This window comes from Xyrauchen texanus, chromosome 32 (genome assembly GCF_025860055.1).
Source record: "Xyrauchen texanus isolate HMW12.3.18 chromosome 32, RBS_HiC_50CHRs, whole genome shotgun sequence".
Lineage (NCBI taxonomy): Eukaryota > Metazoa > Chordata > Actinopteri > Cypriniformes > Catostomidae > Xyrauchen > Xyrauchen texanus.
This window is the reverse complement of record NC_068307.1, coordinates 20,693,373-20,716,349: the sequence shown is the minus strand read 5'-3', so window position 1 is coordinate 20,716,349 and position 22,977 is coordinate 20,693,373. Positions and strand designations below refer to the sequence as shown.

Here is a 22,977-nt window from a genome sequence, read left to right as displayed (position 1 = left end):
TAATTTCTATTGAACCCGGAAAATTCCTTTTTAAGTTAAGCTAAACACACACTTTAGGAATTTTTGTTGGTCTGGTTTTATTTATTTTTTATTAATTCTATTTTTGTGTCTTGCTTCCCAATGCCTTTGCTCTCCTCGTGCACTCTCTATATTTTATTGGCGGTTGCCTTTCGCTAGACAACCATAGGTCCTGCTATCTTAGATTTCTTTGCATTAGTTGAAGCATGTTTAGGTTTCATCCCGCTTTGAAATCAGTAAGTAATCATGTTTGCATAATCAATGACAAGCTTGATACAGATGTTCTATTTTCCCTGTAAGGTCACATTTTTTTTCACCACAAACGGGAAGGTTTAGGTTAGGTTTAGGGATGAAGTTTGAAACTTTTTTGTTGGCCGAACCTCTTTGACCTGAATGATTTACTTGAATACTGATACTGTATTTAAAGTAATGTAAACCTTTGAAATATAATATATTTTTACATCTTTGCACTTTATTTTTCTTATTATTTTTTATACTTTAACCTTTATTACATCTATTCTTCTTATAAAATATATAAATTCTATTTAATTTAATTCATTCCTATTCCAATCAGAGGTTGCACTACAGTCACAGTAGTTTAAAAAAAAATATATATATATATATATTTTCATTGAAGTAACAAAGCCAGGGCTGTATAGCAACTATTATGATCTGGGGTGGGGGACATATCCTCTTTACTTCAAGAAATATGTTTATGAAATTAAACAGATTTATAATTTTTAGTCAATTATACATTAGCCTATATTTCTCCTGAAATCCACTGTCATCTCCACTGTTTTGAGGGTGTTCAGCTCAAGGTTGCTGTGACTGCACCAGACAGCCAGCTGATCAACCTCTCGTCTGTATGCAGACTCATCACCGTCACGGATGAGGCTGATGACCGTGGTGTCATCTGCAAACTTCAGGAGCTTGACAGTGGGGTCTTTTGCAGTGCAGTCATTCATGTACAGGGAGAAGAGCATTGTAGAGAGAACGCATCCCTGAGGAGTACCAGTGCTAATAGTAAGGGTCCCAGATGTGAGTTTCCCACTAGCTGCTGCCTATCTGTCAGGAAGCTGGTGATCTATCGACAGATTGGGGTGGGCACAGAGAGCTGGGAAAGACCCCTACTGTTTTTGTTAGTTTTCTTATTATTATACAGCTTCTTCTTCTTCCGCTCTTGAGTCTATGGCAGCCCATAGAATCGCTTGTGGCAATTCTTTCAGGGATTGGGACGAAACTTGGTACTTGTCATTACCGTTAGGTCCTGAGGTTACCTGCAGCTTTTTGGCGCACTGCCCACTACTGGTCAGGAGATAGAAAAATTCTATTTTGGCTTTTAATTCCTATAAGCATCATGCTCGGATACTACCGGAGTAGTTTTAGAACAGTGCCACATACTGGACAAAAATTCAAAGATGTAGCTATTTTTTGTCATATTTAAAATAAATGTTTTTTTATTTTTATTAAAAGTTTACATTTTCTAACTCCTCATACACTGTTGATCAGACTCTAAAACACGTCACAAAGCTTCTTTTGCTGCTCATGGTGCCGATAATTGGCTTGACCCCTTTATCGCTGCTTGCACCTATATTTTTTTTTATTATTATTATTCTGTAACAAAATCACAAATGCAAGAAACCTTGTCCCACAGGTAATCAGATTTTTATTCATTAATGTTTTCATTAATACTGTGAAGGTATGTTGTGCAGTATTTTATTTTACCAAACATTTTGTTTTTTGTAAATATATTTTGAGAATAATTAGTTTCAATTGATTCAAACTTTATGTATCTATTTTAGTAAACACCATTTGATCTTTAACATGGAATCCAGAAAAATAATAATGAAAAATACTTGCATTTTTGTATCTGGAAAACTTTATGCAGTTCTTTTAATAGTCATTTTCTGTGTAATTTCAGAAAAAAGGCTTTTTACTTGTTGATTGTAGTATTGATTTATTATTGATACCGAGGTACCAGGGCTGGTATAGTACCGAAGCCAAAATGCTGGTATCGGAGCAATCCTAATACATGCTTAAATTCGTATTGTAAGAGTGCTAGGCTATTATTATGCTCTCTGAAGATGTAAATGACATGAGCAAATAAAATCATTTGTGTGTGCTTGAGAGTAAACAGATATCATTTGCAGATCCCGGAAAGGAGAATAGCAATGGTCCAAAACCTGGTCCCTTCATGTGTAGAAGCTGATGTGTTGGTGGCATTTTGGTGCGATTGTTTTAAAATTGGCTGCTATTTTTGTCACTTAATCCGACTTTTACGGCACATGGACATCGGAGCAACCGGTGTTAGTGTCTACCATTGCCAGACACAGTTAAAATATAAGATTCATGCAACATCCAAGCTGCATGATGATCTGCAGGAGTTGCTATGCGAACTCTGCTTGCTGTGGAGACCAGGCCTCCAGTCCTCGGCGTCACCTGATGGCGATGCCCGGGGGAGGGGACGTCGTAAGCGGTGTGTGTGAGGAAGCGAAAGCGTGGCAAGAGGGCGGTGGTCTATGCTAGGCTAAAAACAAACCCTTGGCTCTCCCATCTATCCTGCTCTCAAATGTTTGCTCGCTGGACTATAAACTGGACTAAATCCGACTCCAACAGACTACGCAGCATGAGCTTAGAGACTGCTGTGTCTTCGTTTTCACGGAGACGTGGCTCAGTGACAGAGTTCCGAACGCTGCCATTCAGCTAGACAGGCTCGCCTCGTTTTGTGCCGTCAGAAATTCAGCTCTGTGTGGTAAGTGGCTTGTGTGTTTTACATCAACACAGAATGGTGCAATAACTCTATGCTAGTCTCTAGCTACTGTTCATCGCTGATGGAGCTTGTGACTGTTAGATGCAGACCTTTTTATTTACCACGGGAATTAACCACTGTTATTATAACCAGAGTTTACATTCCCCCCAGCGCTAACGCTAAGGAAGCACTCTGTGAACTGTATGGGGCTATGAGCGAACTGCAGAACGCTCACCCTGACGGACTGTTTATTGTCACCGGAGATTTCAACCATGCAAATCTCAAGACAGTGCTCCCTAATTTCCATCAGTATGTGGACTTTGCAACGAGAGGGGCGAACACCCTTGATCTTGTTTACACAAACATCCCAGGTGTGTACCGGCGGAGCCCCGCCCCCACCTCGGCTACTTGGACCACATCTCTGTTATGCTAATTCCAGCATACAGACCGCTCGTCAGACGCACAAAACCATTCCAGAAGCAGGTGAAAACCTGGCCAGCAGGAGCCATCTCTGCTCTTCAGGACCGTTTTGAGTGTACTGACTGGCACAAGTTCAGTGAGGCTGCAACATATGGTGACTTTACCAACTTGGAGGAATACACAGCATCGGTGACCAGCTACATCAGCAAGTTTATTGATGATGTCCCCTTCTCAAAGACCATCACCACACGCTCCAACCAGAAACCGTGGATGACTGCAGAGGTGCGTGCGCTGCTGAGGACCCTAGACTCTGCCTTCAGAGGAGGCGACAAGGCTGCCCTAAGAACAGCGAGGGCCAAACTGTCCCTGGCCATCAGAGAGGCAAAGCGCGCACATGCCCAGAGAATCCACAGTCACTTCCAGGACAGCGGCTCATCCAGGCCATCACCAACTACAGGTCAACATCAGTTGCCTGTGACAGATGCCTCCCTTCCAGATGCGCTGAACGAATTCTATGCTAGGTTTGAAGCACAGAACGACTTGGTGGCGAGGAAGCCCCCCTCCCAACGACCAGGTGCTCTGTCTTACCACGGCTGATGTGAGGATAACTCTACATAGAGTTAACTCACGGAAGGCTGTTGGACAAGACAACATTCCTGGCAGTGTGCTCCGAGGATGTGCCGACCAGCTGACAGATGTTATTACTCACATCTTCAACATCTCTCTGAGCAGCGCCATCGTTCCAACATGCTTCAAGGCCACCACCATCATCCCCATGCCAAAGAAGTGTCCTGCCTCAACGACTACCGTCCCGTCGCACTCACACCCATCTGCTGACTCACGACTGTGCAGCAGTTTACAGCTCGAACCACAACATTAAGTTTGCCGATGACACGCCAATGACACGTGGTGGGTCTCATCGGCAAGAATGACGAGTCCGCATACAGAGAGGAGGTGCTGCGGCTAATGTACTGGTGTAGAGCCAACAACCTGTGTCTGAATGTGGACAAAACAAAAGAGATGGTTGTTGACTTAAGGAGAGCACAGAGTGACCGCTCTCCGCTGAACATCGACGGCTTCTCTGTGGAGATCGCCAAGAGCACCAAATTCCTTGGTGTTCACCTGGCGGAGAACCTCACCTGGTCCCTCAACACCAGCTCTATTAACAAGAAAGCCCAGCAGTGTCTCTGCTTTCTTCAAAGGCTGAGGAAAGCACATCTCCCACCCCCCATCCTTACTACATTCTATAGAGGGACCATTCAGAGCATCCTGAGCAGCTGCATCACTCCCTGGTTTGGGACTTGCACCGTTTCGGACCGCAAAGCCCTGCAGAGGATGGCGAGGACAGCTGAGAAAATCATTGGGGTCTCTCTTCGCTCCATGAAAGACATTTGCATAAAACACTGCATCCGCAAAGCAACCAACGTTGTGGATGACCCCACACACCCCTCACACAAACTCTTCACCCTCCTGCCGTCTGGCAAAAGGTACCGAAGCATTCAGGCCCTCACAGCCAGACTGTGTAAAAGCTTCTTCCCCCCCCAGCCATCAGACTCCTCAATACTCAGAGACTGGAATGACACACACACACACACACGTGTCCTGAGTTGCACTTTAATTATTGTCACTTTATACCTGTTTGCTACCTCAATAACTGCTATGTGCATAGAACACTATCTCATAGTATGTTATGTTTACATTTGGCATTTTTAGAAACTGTCATCTTTTTGCACTACTGTGTACTGGTCGGCGCTGCACTGTCTCTCACTGTGCCTATTGTCCTGTTCATTTTTTAGTAATTTATTGTACTGTCTCGTACTTTTTGCACATGTTTGCATGTGCACTTTACATAGGTATGTTATTTAGTCGGTGTAGTCTCATGAGGTTCTCTGTGTGTCCTATGTTGTTTTATGTAGCACCATGGTCCTGGAGGAACGTGGTTTCGTTTCACTCTGTACTGTACTAACTGTATATGGTTGAACGACAATAAAAACCACTTGACTTGACTTGAGATGACATGCTCTGTGATTATATACTGATTTAAGTGCTCTCAGAAAGGTTCATGTGCATTGTGAAAGCAAAGTGATCGATATTCACACAGTAGTGCAATTCCAAACATTTGTATCCACTTCAAGTTATAACATAAATCTTAAAATGGGACACAGAATCACAGAAAAGGAGATGACAGCGTTTTAAGAAATCTGTACTGAGCAACATTGCAAACTGACAAATACACACTACACTTTAAGTGTTCCACCAAAATAAAAGCTCCAAGGAAAGGTGAAGTTAACACGACAGCCCTTTAATAAGCTCCAGGGGAAGGTAAAAAGACAAAAAAATATATATTATTATTGTATAAAAATTAAAACTGGGCTCCAAAAAGTGAGTGAGCTTGAACACAATTTTTTTTTAGTACAAAGTTTTAGTTTAGTTTTAGTGAACAATTATGGAAAACATGACTTCATTGTTTTTAGATCTTTATTTTAATGCATTAAACATTTTGAATCTACTTTGTTACAATGGCTGATTTGTTGAAATGATGGTTCCGCTGATTAAAAGAAAATAACTTTTAATGCCATTTCCGAAGAAATACATAATTATTGAGATATCTCTACAATATAATCAATAAGCTAAAAAAATATCAAGATATATTTTTGGTAGCCATATCAGCCAGCACTAGTTTTTACAGATCGCACAGTTTTTAATAGGCTACATTTTCAGATTAAGTTAATGTAATATGTTTACTAATATTCTTAAGTTTTGAGTATTTTCTAACATTACTGTAGCTTCTAATTCTAAGTGTGTGTGTGTGCCCCGCTGTTTTCTAATTTATTTTACCCTAGATGCAATAATGCACAAGTTGTTGTCACTTTCCATTTACTTTGAAATATTCTGTTTAAACAGAATGGACCATTTAAAATTACATCTGAACGCCACTATGGGTACAAGGTAGTTGAATGTATACTCCATTTGTTTAGCCTATAATCAGGGTGGGAGGGTTACATTTGAAATGTATTCCACTACAGATTACAGAATTCATGCTGTACAATTTTATTTGTAATGTAATTCATTAGATTACTCAAGGTCAGTAACGTATTCTAAATACTTTGGATAACTTCTTCAGCACTGGAAGACTTTTTTTTACTTGTTTTGACTAATACAATCTCTGTCAGTAAGACAAAATACCACTTCCTTAAAAATACATTCTCTGAAGAACCTAAATATCTTATGCAGTGTTGATTCTAAATCAAGATGAATCTAATTTATCTTGTTTTTAGGATTTTTTGATATTTTTACAAGAAAACAATACAAAAAGTATTATCAAGAATATGATTTTTGCCCTAATATCAAAGGTCTTACTAGAAAAAAATTAATTATGATCCAACGTGAATTTTCTTGATTAAAAAAAAATGTGATCGTGCCTGGTAACATGTGCATGTAAAATGGCTAGAAATAGCATTTTAGCTTAGAGTTAAGCTGTCAATTTACACAATGTTTATTTCTATTTCTTCTGCTCCAAACTTACTTCAAACATACTTCTCTGTCTGCTCATATGAATGTAACACATCAAAAGAAAGTGTTTCACTGCTGTTCAAATGCACTTTGGATCGCATAATTTATATGTAGAAATGTTTTCCATCTGAAATAACTAAATATTAAATGAAACAAATGACAATAAAATCTCTCCAGTAATCAAAATACTTTTTGAATATAACTTTATTCGAATTACCAATGATTTAAATTGTAACTGTAGTGGAATACAGTTACTTATATTTTGTAATTTAATATATGTATTCTGTTTCTCCCCAACCCTGATTATAAGTAATCTTCCCTGCACTGCCCGAAATCTGTTAAAACTACGCGCATGTATGTCATAAGTTATATACTCTTACTCTGCCGTTTGATGCAACCCATCACGGCTTTGTGTTTAAATAAGAAGCATTGAAGCATTTCATGGGGTCTTTAAATTCCTTTAGAAGCTTTGAGTATATGAAAGTTGGCTTTTTGACGAGATATGAATGTGAAAGCCATGTCTCTTACATTCATCACTATTGTGACACAGATTCCCACTTCTTCAGAGCACGTTGTGTGTTGTCATTTCCACCACTGTTCCCTCTCCTGAACCTTGTTTTCCTCTCCTTGTGTCCTCTTTCCATCAGTTTAATCAATGCTTTTAATTACTGACACATTCAGTCATCTTGTGTTCATTCACTTGTTACATTCGGGAGATACTGCCATAGAGGAAAAGAAAAAAGGAGACCAAAAAAAGTGTCCTGTTCTCCCGGGGGGTTTTGGAACGGGCTTGGTAATAGCCAGCCTCTGCCAGTCAGGTCGGCTCTATCGCCAGCTCACATCTCAACAGCCCTGCTGGATTTCTCCAACATTGTCTTGATAAATAGATTTTTGCCTGGACTTGAATGTGTACTATTAAGTTGGGGTGGGAGGTGCAGGACACAAGGGCTTACATTCCATCAAGCCTTCATCACATCATCAGGGTCATACAAACAAGTGTAACCCAGATAAAAAACTGCTTTATGGTAAAAGAACAGGAATATGTGTGTTTGCATTTAGTTAGTGTTTTGTTATATAATTGTATTTATTTAGTTCATTTATGTGCCTCATCATTAAGGAGAAATGATTGCCAAGTTGATCAGAGGAGAAAGAAAGAACTCACAGGGGCATAATTGTGAGTTTCGTTGGGAGATAAAGCTATATTTTTGTTAAGAGTGTAAAAATACAGTATATTTTTATGTTTCAAGTTTAAATTCATTATATGATCGTTTGAGTTGTTGGAAACACTGTTTCTGTTGGTAATTGTTAATCTCTTAATTGTTTAGTTGATTGCCATTGTGATAACAGAGTAAAGGTTAAGCACCTGGTAGATGTTAATGCAGTTAATGTTAAAGTTTAAATTGCTTGAAAAGTGAGTTGAATGTTGATTTGAGACAACCAGCTCCAAAGAAAAGTATATTTATTACCTATGTTGTCATTTTAGTTTGCCTAATGCTGATATTTGATTTAAACCAGATGAAAGGTGATTTGTTGGTAGAAAATTCCAGGCCTGTGTCATTTGCATAGAGTATTTGTGATATATAGATATTTTTAAGTTCTGTCTTTTTGTTAATTTTTTGTATTTATGAAATATCAATTCAAAGGAAAGAAATGTAAGATAATAAATATAGCTGCAAGCAGTGATGACGGCCCAAGCACCATGGGTCCATTTCCACCCAGTGGCTTTCGGAAAACAATGCATGATGGACAAATGCATTTGGTCAAGTAAACAAGACACCATGTCTTAACTTCTGCTCAGAAAAAATGGTTAACAACTTTTGATGTGTGTGACAAATGTAATCATTTATAATTATGGGAAGTGGGAAACCTTGAACAGTCCAAAAAAGAATATTGTTATTTGACTTGTGGCTATGAAAATATCATGTAAGATATCAACAATCCCCTTACCTTATTAAACTTGACACTAATCTGAATAAATTTGATGTGACAGGGGTGAAAATAAAAGGGGTTGTTTTTTTTCAAGTGTCACATCTATTGATGCCAGCTGGAGGCCCTATGACTTTGACCCACCATATCCACATTCCTGTCATAAGCTTGATTAAACATATGGCTGAGTGTGTCAGATATACCTGAATACACAAAAATATGAGTAATTTGATCTGTTGCCATGATAACACTGTTTAAGAATACAAGAATCCCTTCACAGTTTTACATCAGCAGTGTCTTCACATTATTAAAAAAAAATGTAACGGTTTGGGATAATAATTTATTTACTTTTGACTACTTCAAAGTCTACTTTAAGTGCCACACTTCCTGCTGCGAGTTGGTTGCGCTATGACTGTGACCCACAATTGCCACATCCTTGTGATCAGCCTCCATCACCAAACATGGAGCTAAATCACACAATGCACACAGAAGATATTATAAATTTGATGTGTCACATTTATTGTTGCCAGTTGGAGGTCCTATGACCTAGACCCACCATATCCACATTCATGTCATAAGCGTGAATAAACATATGGCTGAGTGTGTCTAATTCTTCACAATTTTACATCAGCTGTTTCCTGAAATTATTCTAAACCATTTTTAAGCAGTTGAAGTAAATATAAGAGGACTGTTTTAAATTCTGTTGAAAGAGCCACACTTCCTTCTGCCAGTTGGTGGCGCTATGCTCATGACCCCCAATAGCCACATCCATGTGATCAGTCCCTAAGACCAAACATACAGCTGATTATTGATTTAACCACACAATGACACAAAGAAGATATGAAATTCTTCCTGTTTACCATTTTATGCCATACATTTATTCCCTCACCATGGCAATACCGTTCAATATATCACAAATCTGTTTGCAAATTAGCATCTTCAATATCTTGGCATAATGTTGCCTAAATTTGTTGACAGGAGCAGTATTTAGAAGTTCATGGCCTGCAATAAAAAAACAAAAATCCAAATTAAATCCAAAATGGCTGACTTCCTGTTGGGCGGAGCTAAACAATGTAATTTTGAAAGTTGTCTGGTTTGATGAGAACAATATATGTTCTAAGTTTGGTGACTAGGTGAAACTGACCCCACCCACGCGCTACAGAGCCCACCTTTCATTCCAATTTGTGACCTTTTGCCCAGCCTTAATGGAACTCTGATATGGTCGACAAATTAATGTGTTTTTAACCATGTTAAGTGCCCCATAAGCACCCAAGAAGAAGAATCCTTAGAAGAGCAATAGGGCTGCTGCACTTTCAGTGCTTGGGCCCTAATGAGTGTCTGAGTGATTTTAAATGATCTAAGAACATCATTAGATATGTTGTGCGCACACACACACACACACACAAATAAAATTTAAACCAAATAAGTATACGTACATTAAAAGTGTATGTAATGTAAAATTAGTCACACACTGATGAAAATATTGATTGATTTATGATCATTTGATCTTTCTGAATCTGTTTGAAATGTAGAGGTTGGCTCGTTCCCTTTGTTTAATTGAGAAACCTTGAAGAGTGCATGCTGAAAATGTCACTGGCCAGGAGAGCAGATTTGAATTTTCATAACCAACTAAGATGATAGTGACAACAAATAACTTTAGAGTGTAATACATTTTGAGGACTGAGTTCTTTTGATTATTCCAAAAAGGAAAAAGGAACAAAGACTTAATGAATAAAACAAGACAAAGGACTAAAAAGGATTTTTTTTTGTTAAACTTCTTGTGATATACAAGTGAAAGTGCATACTGTGCTTTTATTTGATATAAATCTCAGTAAAGCCGTAAAATATTCTTTAAAAATTTCTTTGCTCTCCGTTTTCCTCACATACACCACCGCCTCCATACCGAACTTAGCCCAACTGATCTGGTCCAGAGGAGTACAGCTAAAACTTTGCACTAATAATTTGGCCGCTAAATACAGGTACTTGCTTCACTTCTGGTTGTTTGTTCAACTCCTGTTATGAGACAGGTAATCTGCTCTTACTGTTCATTATTATGCAGGAAATATTAAGTTAGGGGACCTATTATGCAAAATTCACTTTTACATGGTGTTTGAACATAATTGTGTGTTGGCAGTGTGCGTACACTACCATCCTATAATGATACAAATCCACCCAGTCTTTTTTTTTAATCCCCATTAATCATAAGAACTATCTCCAAAATAAGCCATTCGGTACAATGTGACGTCACAGGCCCTGCCCACGACTGTTGGCGGACATTGCCGACGGACATGTTTGTTTGAAACAGCATTTCTGTGTGTGTGTGTGTGTGTGTGTGTGTGTGTGTGTGTGTGTGTGTGTGTGTGTGTGCTCATCCATCATTGCAAAACTACTGAAAAAAAAAAGGTTTAACATCACAGCTCAGGATAGCTGCTAGTGAATGCCTTATTAGTTGTCTCTCCACATTTAACTTTGATAGGAGTAATTATTTAACATCAATAATCACCCTTGAATATCTCTTTTAATTCAATTTGGCTACTCTGTCCTTCAGAAATGTGTTCTTTTGTGTGCTAGAACAGCTTTGATTTGCTATTTTTACTTGTGTTTTCCCATCCAAGTTGCCTGTGTAAAAATAAAAACAAGTTTAAGAGTTGTCTCTCTTTGTCTGTAAAAATGCCCTGCAAAAGGACACCATTTCTTAGCCCTGTCATATTGCATTAGGATAGCTCTCACGTTGCTGAGAGCCGAGAAAACATTAAGGTAGTCAACTCGTAAATATTTGATTTACCCAGCGGTGGAGATAAATTCAATTTTAATTGTTTAAGGAGTGCCCACATTCAAAAATTATAAAGTTTAAAAATAACTGATGTTAAAGGTCAGAGATGCACAATTTAGGGTTATGCTTGAATGGGCAATGGGTTGTTATTGTGGAAGGAAACAAAACTGCTCTAATTTACCATCATAATCAGAAATGCAAAGTTGTGAGAAACGAGGGACCAGACATAAAATGCGCTGTGTGATGTTTCAGTGTCTGTTAATATAGAGGGATGAATATCTGCCAAATATGTACAGGAATATTTCTTATGTGCAATAGTACCAGAAACCTTAGCCTGTTTTATCTTTGTCAACACGAAACAACATTTGCAACCCATTTCACTTCAGTGATGTGATGTATTTCTGAGTGAAACGGGACATTGGAAGAGGAACAAAAAGGAGGGTAGACATGATTTCATCCATTGGGATTTGATTGGATTGTGAAAAGTTAAAAATAAGAAGGCTTTGTGACAACTGAAAAGAAAAGGCAGAAAGAGGTTATTACATTTTGATGAAATATTACAAAGACAAACCTTTGGAATTACATATAGAAATTAATTATTCACAATAAGCCCAGGAATGTTTATTAAGAAAGCAAATAAGATAAATGTGTTCTATTCATGTTGAATTTAAATCTAATCTCATTGGGTCAGCCCATTTATAGAATGACCAGTTTACTGCAATTTTAAATGTGGGTGTTGTGTAGGCTAACAAATGTTGTAAATTCAAGCCCAGTATGTAAAGTGTAAGCCATAATCTATAGCTATTGTGTATGACACTTATGCTGCCTTCACCTGCTATTTGAATTAGCGTAAATACTAGTTTCCTACTGGGAAGTTGCACATGAATGGCCCCTCAAGTCATAATTACGATTGGGAATCCCAGGCCACGTCCACACTCTTTTTCACTCCGTCCACACTGAGATGGTGTTTTTGACAGTGAAAACTGAGTTTTTCGAAAATGCTCTCCCAAGTGGTTGGATTTTAAATGGCCAACTTCATGTTGTAGTGTGGACAGGGAAAAAAGAAGATCTGCGAAAACAATAGGTGTGTTCAACTTAATGCAGCGCTGTGCATACCGATCGGTGCCTGCCTTGAAGCAGTGCATACAGGTTAGAAATTTTGTCTGACTTTCGTCTGCTCCTGCACAAAGTCACAGTCACGTATGTCATCAAAGATGCGTTCACAATGGCATTCTACACATACTTCTCTTACTACTTCAGAGTGTGGTTGATACTATGTACTGTACTTTTAAAATGGTTGGAGCCTCACTCTCTGAAACAAGCTGAAACGGCAACATCTTCACAAAACGCTTTCACCTTGATTTTCTGGATTTGTTGGCCACATCAGCCATTGTTGTACTTGTGCTCTGCGACCTCTTATTAGTTACGTGCACAACTTTGAGAATGTTCTCGAAAACAATGATGTAAGTAATTAAACACAGCCTTGTCATGTCCACAGTCCACTTGCAACCACAAACCACTTTTCCTCCTGTTCTTCCATTTCTTTCAAACAGCGAATGTTGACAGCATACTGTGATTTGACAGCATAGGCACACCAATATTTGCAAACCCAACTCGTTTCATTTGGCTGTGCAATCTCCTTTGACTTTAGAGCCAGTGCTTTCTGCATCATTACAAACCTGTGATGGTTGCTTGGCTCAGCAAACATAGAGTACAGTTTGTCGATCACATTTGAAGAAGTTTTAATGTCTCTGTTCACTGTGCACTATTCAACCAGTCAAAGATTAAGTTTATGAGCCAAGGAATGCATGTACTCCTCTCTGATTTGTTGCTGAAGTCCACTCAAATGCCCGACATTACCAAGGCTCCATTGAATTACTGAGCAATTATGGGAATGTCCTGCAGCTCACACGATTGCAATCCTTTCTTCATGCCGCGAACAATCACTGCAGCATCACTGTAACCGGAACAGTCTATAAAACATATGAATCACTCTTTAATATGAAACCCCTCCGTATATCTAATGCAAACAGAAAGTTGTTCAGTCTTTGAGGACTTCGCTTCATCAGCGATAACTGTGAGAAATCCGGCCTCATGTATGACATTTGATATGTCCTTATGCAATGATTTCATTCTGAAAGTCTCAACATGTGCAGTTAAATTTTTTGGACTGCATGGATTTGAAATCAGGATCATACTTTGAGAAAAATTTGAATATGCCCAAATTATTTCCCCTTGCTTCTGAATCAACATCTTCACGGTGTCCACGGAAAGGCAGGCCTAATTTATCAAGCAATTTTACAATACCAAAAAGACTTGCAAATATTCTGTTTGTGGGATAATTTTGCTACCACAAATCCCGTTGCCGCCTCCTACTTGTAGCTTTCCCACATCTACATGCTTGTTAAATGTGCTGGTGATGAAGCATGTTTTACCAGCTTCTCCGACAGGAATTACCATCGGCAGCGTCAGTACCGGCAACATTTCCCTCTTGAAAAGGGTTAGTGGCTTCTGCATGTTTTGTTTTTGGTTTATAAAAAAACGGAATATTCAAGGTCAAAGTTTGTGCATCTGTTTGCAAAGCGGGAACGACACGCAATACCTTATGGAGGCTTCACGCTATTCTCTACGGCATCCAAGCACAACTCACCACGTGCCCCAATGAGAGCGAACCACATTATAGCGACCACGAGGAGGTTACCCCATGTGACTCTACCCTCCCTTGCAACTGGGCCAATTTGGTGGCTTAGGAGACCTGAACTGGATTCAAACTCGCGACTCAAGGGGTGGTAGTCAGTGTCAATACTCTTTGAGATACCCAGGCCCCCTAGATTTTGAGTATTGTGCTTTTTTAGAGGTCTTAGTTTTGAGGTAATTTATATGCCAATGTACTCCTACATTAGCTAATAGGCTAACACTTTTAAAATGTATAGTCTTTCTCTTCATCGCATGTAAGAAAATTCAGATTGACCATTCATAACTTTCTTTTTCCATAGTTGCACCTTTTTCACTGACGTTTTATTACTAAGACACAGAAAAATGTTGACACTTCAAACGCTGTATTCCCAGCAAACGTTTTAAGTAAAGAAATTAATTTGCCCCCTAAATCTCCCAGCCGGTTCAATTAGCATTGGCTAACCTGATGCACACTTGTTACTTTAGATTACAACAAAGTCCTAATGATGTGTAAATAATGAACACAGTTGTCCAGATTTAACAGTAATGACAGCATGTTGTTTTATTTGTGTGTTTCAGGCTCTCTCTTCTCTCATTAATTACACGAGCTGCGCGCTAAAGGCAAGTTCACAGAGTGAAGGTAAGTGTATTTATTGCCTCGCTTTGACAATGAAATCAGCCAGGTCCATTGATTTTTCTTCTCTCTCTTGCTGCTTTTTATTCGGGGGGCTTGTAAGTAAGTTGATTACAGATAAAACAAGTATGAGAACTGGTAGAGCGCTCTAGAAAAATGGTTTGTTAGAGGTGTGGGGCTGTAAATGTGCCCATTGTTGCTGGTGGTTGTAGCACACTCAGAAGGGATGGGCGGATCGATCCTAAAGTATCGATACTTCCGATACTGATGTTGTATCAAAAATATCTGTATGCAAATTTTCCACTCGTTATATTCACATGCAAATGAGCATTTGATTTGCTGCAAATGATTGCCAGAAATGTGCAGCTTTTCACTGGTAGTGGTGAATCTCTGGCAAACCTTTGGCAATAATTGCCAATTTGTCGCAGGTTTGCCACAAAGCTTGTTTGCATGTGAAAATGATCATTGGTGAATTTGCAGTAGATAAGCGCTTGCGCCGTCACAAGGCTTGGTCAAACAAGAGGGATCAGTGCCTTGTAGAGGTAATTATAGAAAATCAGAGAAACAGCTTCTGGAAAGTAATGTATTCTAGGGCATACGCAGGCATACACCATATGACCACCTATCTTTCTTAGGATTTTGCGTATGCCCACCTGAAATAATAATTATAAATATGGTGCCAGAACAATGAGTAGTCTTTTGACCTGGAACTTTTTCAGTCTACTATCGTGATGCCACAGCATCGTTGAGTGAATTGTGTTTTTTATTATATTTAAAAAAGTGTACAGAGATTCTCTCTAAACACGCACGGAGCTGCTGGAGAGCAGCTAATGGCACTGGCAAGATAGACAGTCTGACTGAGCTGATCCACCATTCATAACTTTAATTTCAGATGTCATTGAATATTTACTAACCAATAATATTTCCGTTTCAATAAGGGGTGGGACATTTCCAGCGTCTGATGCACGAGCATCCCATCCCATGTTTTTTGTTTTGGCACCATTCTGAGTAAATTCTAGAAACTGTTGTGTGTGAAAATTCCAGGAGATCAGCAGTTACAGAAATACTCAAACCAGCACATCTGGCACCAACAATCATCCATGCAATTATCTAATCAGCTAATCGTGTGGAAGCAGTGCAGTGCATATATTCATGCAGATACAGGTCAGGAGCTTGAGTTAATGTTCATATCAACCATCAAAATGGGGTAAAATGTTATCTCAGTGATTTGGACCGTGGCATGATTGTTGGTGCCAGATAGGCTAATTTGAGTATTTGTGTAACTGCTGATCTCCTGGGATTTCCATGCACAACAGTCTCTAGAATTTACTCCGAATGGTGCCAAAAAATAAATAAATATCCAGCAAGCAAGGTCAATAGAAAATGGCCAGACTGGTTCGAACTGCCAAAGTCTATGGTAACTTAGATAACCGCTCTGTACAATTGTGGTGAGAAGAGTACCATCTTAGAATGCTTTTCTAAGATGCAGGTTTGCGCTGTTTTGGCGGCACGAGGACGTCCTATGTTATATTGGGCAGGTTGTTTTAATGTTGGCTGATCAGTATATATACATATTTTTTTTTTTATAGAGCAAGTGTGTGAGAAGATGAAATGTACTGCACATTTGAAGATAGTCACTAGCCAACAAATTTGAAAATTGTGTTTAGCCAATAAATTCTGGGCATGTGGCAAACATGTGACTTTTTGGCCACAACCTACAGTATATAAAACTGGTTTGTTAAAGTTGTCTCTGTGTTTGCAACAATCAACTCCCTGATTTACTGTATTATTCATGTCCTTAGCACAAACTATGTGGAATGAGTTACATGCCGACATTTAATGTTAGGGGTTTGTCCAGTAATAGTGATGTTTGCCATAGCATGAACCACCAATAATGAAATCAGTAATTATTTTATTAATCTTGTCTTCATTACATTTAAAATGAGGCATTTAGTAGAAATGTGAACAAATCTCCACTTAAAAGACATACACTGGTCTAGTGTTGTACTAGAACCCCACTGCTGATACTTTTCTTAGTTGTGACGGGTTAATTTTCTCCCAGTGGGAATGCGTGTTCCAGGTAACCAGTGCAGCCCCTGTGATTTTCAGTTTGTATTCATTAATTTCATTTGCTTCTTTTCATGGTGAGGCACACTTTAAATTCACACACACAGAGAGTGTAAGAGAGGTAATGAGATTCCAAAATACATCTATTAATTTGAATAAGGCCACCAAAAATTTAAAATCAATATTAACATAAAAGCATGCTAGAACATGTTGGTACTGTCATCTTCTAGATTTGATTTAAAATGTTTATGTGCTTTTGCACCATCCATTATTAGCCTGCTGACTTTGGGGGCAGTGTTAATCTTGTCAACGAAACGACTGCTGAAAATGTTAACTGACGAAGGTTTTTTTTTGTTTTTATTTTACAATAATGAAGACAAGGCGAAAAAGAAGCAAAAGGTTTTAATGAAAATATGACAAATAAATAAATAAATACACTGCAAGAAACACTTTTTATATATTTATTTATTTATTTTTAAAGAGAGAGCAAATCAAGAAACAATTTATTCCAATATATCAGTCATAGAATGTTGGGGATTTCCATGCTTGAGCTGAAATAGCTAAACACCTGCACAGTGAACTTTACTAAATAGTTATTTACCCCACTTAAACACATCCTATATACTGTATAGTATGTAAGATTAATCAGCTAAATACTCAACATAAACATAATATTACAATTTACATCTGCCCAGACAATGAAGTGAATTAACACGTAAACTTGAACTAAGTTATGCACTAGTCAGAATGTGTAACTTGTGAAGATGCTGTTTCCTTAAAAAGACTCTGCATGAAACAAATTATTCTAAATTGTCTAACCATAAAGAATTCACAACCAAGTAACTTTTAAAAAGTAGTTAATACTTCAGTATGTTAATTATATGCTATTGTTTCAGGTGCTCAGGTTTTCGTGTTGTTTAATTTTACTTATTAAGTATTAATCTTTAAAACTGTTTGTTTGATACGTTTAAATAATTAGTAGTATACTTATAAGTAGTAACTATATTTTGTTACAGTTTGGTCTGTTGAAGTTTGATACATGTTTTGTCATTTTGCACATTATCGTCAATTAAAATGTGTTTTTATGCGCTACAGTGAACAAAACAAATATATATTTTGGGCTGTGATTTCTGGTGTAATGGCACATCTTTTGGAAAACCATCAAATTTTTGCTACGCCCTTTCATTTTCCCACTATTTTGGATTGTTTGAAAAAATAAAACGAACTAGTCATAGGCCATCACACTATCAGAACCAAACCAAACCAAATTTCAAAATTTGTTTGAAAATGTTGATTAATTGTCAAATGGTAAGCCAAAACTTTCATAGTGGCCATGGACACTTTTTCTAAAATGGATAAAACTCCTGAATGGAATTTGGGACACATGTGTATGGGGTCATTATGAGGACACTCACACACAAAAATGTGCGCCTCTGCCTCTTGTTGTTGCTATAATAATTAAAAGTAAAAAAATGTCTCTAACTATGGAACCCTTGGTCCAATCAACTTGAAATTTTGCATGCAGTGTATTTGTCCAAGGTGCCATCAATGTCAATGAGGTCAGTCTCATATTTTTAAAAACATTGCCGCCATCAACCAATCAACTTTTAGCAGCTATTAGATAGGGTTAAAATAAAACATGGAATAAAAATGGAAGGCTTATTTGTCTCTTGGCCCGGGAGGCGCTATCATGTTTTGCATCCATGTAAATCGTTGTTTATACCGCTGTGTTTCACTCAGGAACACGTTATTCATACCATATGATAGATGGTATTCAAGAAGCATTGGTGTGAAGCAAATAGTTTATTAAATATTTAAGATTATTTAAAAAAAATGACTTTTTCAAATTAGTCCTAGGCTTGCCTGATCAGAACCAAACCAGTGAATAGAGATTCTCTGGAGTCCCAATATCAATAATTATCAAAAAACTTTGAAGTTTTGATTTTATCATCACAAAACATTCCAACATTTACTTAAATGGTTATAACTCTTGAACAGAATGAGATGATATCGCCACATTTTGGACATTTATGTAAAATGTCAATCTGAGGACACATGAAAAAAGTCACACCTCTGTTTCTTGGTGGCATTATAGCAGTCATGATTGTAAAAAAATGCTATATGTCTGTGTTACCTAACATATTGTTTCTGAAAATTTAAGGCACTTTATCATCTTAAAGGACCCTAATAGCTTAAACCCCATTAATTGCTGCTTGCAGCTATATTTATTATTACTATTATTCATTTTCTGCCCTAAAAGCGTATGGGCAGCAAAAACCGTAAGTCATAGAGACACCAAATATAGCAGGATAGGATGTGTGTTGTGAAAAGCACTATACAAATAAAAATTAGTTGACTTTGTGGTGGCACTATAATGAGCTAATTTGCATTTTTGCTAATAACTACTTATCTATAAGGGCAAGAATGAAAATTCTTGTTTCCTTGGATTCCTTGAGTCAAGACATAAAAAAAAAAAGTATATATCCAATTTTATTTCCACCCCTAAAAATTTTCTGTTTTGGATTTTCTGAAAAAAAAAAAGATTTTTTGATTTTTTATTTGTCAAATTGTTTTAAAGATATAAGCCAATTAACTACAACTACTGTAGCTAATATGCATTGCATAAGGTCCAAACGTGGCAACATATACACACCAGGATAGTCTGAGGACATGTGCTAAATTTAATCAATTTCCTCTTTTCAACAGCAAGTATTATTTATTTAAACTGTAACTGACAGATGAAGGATCTACTACTGATTTAGTCCACTAGATGGTGCATCAAGTTAAGAAAATCAATTAAATCCTCTGAATTTGAGTTATTGCTCTAGTAATGTAATATCTGTGCAATAAAAATAGCAACAGCAATCCAACAAATGAATTGCCCTAGGAAATATGTTTAAGTTTATCCTCAAGTTCAGTTTTTCCTGATTTAATTGGCCCAACAATGCAAAATCTTATTTATACATGGTAAATCAAGGATGTATTAAAGATTTTTTTCACTAGATGGAGCGCCAAGATTAAAAATCCTTGAAAATCCTCTTTGACTTTGCGTTTTGCTCTTGTAATGTGCTGTTATCCAGCAATATTGTAATGTCATATATGTGCAATAGAAATCACAACATCTATCCAAAAGATAAAGAGCCCTTTGAAATCTGTTTAAGCTTTTTATCAAATAAATTTTTTCCTTATATAATTGTCCAACAAACCAAAATCGAATTTATGCATTGTAAATCAAAGATGTATTACCGATATTGTCCACTAGAGGGAGCGCCAATACTAAAAATCCTTGAACATCCTCTTTAACTTAGCTTTTTGCTTCTTTTAATATGCTGTTAATATTCTCCTATAATTTACTCACCATCTTGCCATCTGAGATGTGTATAACTTTCTTCAACAAAACTCCATTCTAATGGAGTGGACTAAAGCACATAACTGGTAATCAGAAGTTCGCTGGTTCGATCCCCACAGCCACCACCATTGTGTCCTTGAGCAAGACACTTAACTTTAAGTTGCCCCGGGGGGATTGTCCCTGTAATAAGTGCACTGTAAGTCACTTTGGATAAAAGCATCTGACAAATGCATAAATATAAATGTAAAACACTTTTGAAGATTTATAGAAAAAGATCCAGGCTCAGCAGGTACTTAGAATGGGGGAAGATGGTGATTTAGAAATTTGTAGATCCAAAAAGCACATATAGTCAGCATAAAATAATCCATCCTATCTCCATCGGTGATATTAAAGTATTCTAAAGCAAAGTGAAACTTTTTGTGTGAAAAAGAATGATATTTAAGCACTTTTTAACTATTAAAGATAGCTTCCACTCAGGCGTTGAATGGCCATCGTGCTTGCGTCACAGGAACACTGCTAAATTCGGCCATTCGTCAACGGCTGACCGGAATCTATTTTTTATAGTTAAAAAGTGCTTATATATAGTATTTTTCACACACAAAGTGATCGATTCACCTTAAAAGACATTAATGTCACAGCTGGAGACAGGATGGATTACTTTTATGCTGACTATCTATGCTTTTTGGACCTACATATATCTCTCCCATTCTAAGGACCTTCTGAGCCTGGATCTTTCTCTACAAACCTTCAAAATTGCTTTGCAGAAGAAGGAATGTCATACACATCTCAGATGGCATGAGGTTGAGTAAATTATCAGAGAATTTTCATTTTTGGGTGAACTATCCCTTTAAATGTGCTGTAAGTGATCCTTAAACAAATCCTGCTCCCTGAGAGATATTACTGAAAGTGTTTTAAGATATCTCACCTTGTGACAGCTCTAGACTCTGTAAACAGCAAACAAAAATGTGTCTGTGGACAATGATGGTATCGACTTGTCAATCATTTTGCACGTTCTCATAGTGTTGTAGTTGCAGAGCATTATTGAGACTTACTGCAATTTTTTAATAAGAGAGGGGGACACCTACAGGGAGAGACTACAATTAATTTTAAAAACATGAACCTTCCCTATCAAAGATAAATGTAGTGAAGCCCACCTGTCGATTTGAAGGGTCAAAATAAACTAAATCACATACATTTGCTGGTAATAAAATGCCCATATTCTTAATGCCCAGTTTAGGCCAATTAAAGGTGCCCGGTTGAAAAGCCGTTACTGGGCAGTACGCTGATTTAGACCAATTAACTCTGTATCCCTAAAATTTAGAAAAGGAATGGATAATTCTTTGGAGGTAAGACATAGATCTAGTAGGGTCAGAGATTAATAATAAAATCTAATCTGCGTATAACAGAAGCTCATGTGCCACACCTCCCACTATCACCCCTGGAAAATCATCCTCCTTATCGTGGCTACTAATGATTCCAGGGCAAGACAGAACAATAATGGGGAAAGAGGACAACCCTGCCTAGTGCCCCTATTCAGAGTAAAATAATCTGAAATTAATACATTTGTTTGTACCTTTTTGGCATCAAGTGTGATGGCAGCAACCGGAGATTGATCATTCGCTACTGACCACATGATATTGATGAAATGCCTAATGTTATCAGAAGTAAACCTCACCTGATCTATATGTATAAGAGGATGTCATAACTTTATTTAATCGGCTAGCCAGAATATTTGACAATTTTAATCTAACCAGATCAGGGAAATTGGACGGTAACCTTTACATTCGCTTGGATCTTTGTCCTTTTTAAGAATCAGACTGATCCGGGCTTGTGTCATGGTTGGCAGAACTTTGCATTCTTTATTGATTCTGTATAAACTTCTAACAAATGTGGGGCCAAATGTGTTGCATAAGATCTGAAAATTCAGTGGTCCTGTCTGTAGGTAAGGCCTTAATTACCTCGTCAATCTCCTTCAAGGTTATCTCAGAATCAAGTGAGTTTTTTGCTCAGTCGTCAATTTAGGAAGTTCTAATGGATCCACAAAGTTTCTAATATCCTCATCGGTAGACGCAGACGTGGAACAATAAAGATCAAGATAGAACTCTTTAAAGGCATTATTAATATCAATGGCCAAGGTAAATATTTCACCACCAGCAGATTTCACTGAAGTGAATGAATGGTAGAAAAAGACTGTCTGCTTTGTATATCTAGCCAAAAGCTTCCCTGCTTTTCCCCAGACTCAAAATATTACTGTCTTGCCCTAAATAACCAAAACTCCACTTTCCGCGATTAAATAGTATTATATCTGTATTTCAATCAGGTCAATTCTCTGAGGCCATCAGACGACATACTGTGCTTCAGCTCTGCCTCTGCAACTTTAATATTTCCTTCCAACTCCACAAGTTCTCGTGCTCTGGATTTTTTGAAGAATGAGGCATACTGGATGCCATAAGTGCCTCCCAAGCCACACCCACAGAACATACTGAGGACCAGTTGGTCTCCATATAAACTTTGATTTCAGTCTTTAACAATTGTTGGAAATCAGGATTTTGTAAAACAGAAACATTAAGTTGCCAACTATATGATTTTTTTTTAGAGGTGGAAACACCTCTAAACACACCAGGGTGTGATCTGAGACCAAGATGTTTCCAATTGAGCAATCAACATTAGATGAAATGATGGACTTGGATATAAAAAAAAAATTACAAAAATTATGGACTGATTAAAAAAAATGTAATGTCTCTGCCAGATGGGTTCAAAATTCTCCAAATATCTGTAAGACAAAGATATTTACACATCTTTTGAAGCGTCAATGTTGCTCTAGGGGGCTTACACACTATTGCTTCACTATG

General features: G+C 37.7%; 1 protein-coding gene across 1 annotated transcript in view; it reads left to right on the top strand.

Moving 5' to 3' along the window:
- Window positions 1–22,977, top strand: part of fhit (fragile histidine triad diadenosine triphosphatase) — a 411,185-nt gene that overhangs the window by 22,855 nt on the left and 365,353 nt on the right. Inside the window, exon 2 of the mRNA XM_052100889.1 lies at window positions 14,655–14,715. The gene's annotated coding sequence lies outside the window, so the exon portion shown is untranslated. The remainder of the gene's footprint in view (window positions 1–14,654; window positions 14,716–22,977) is intronic.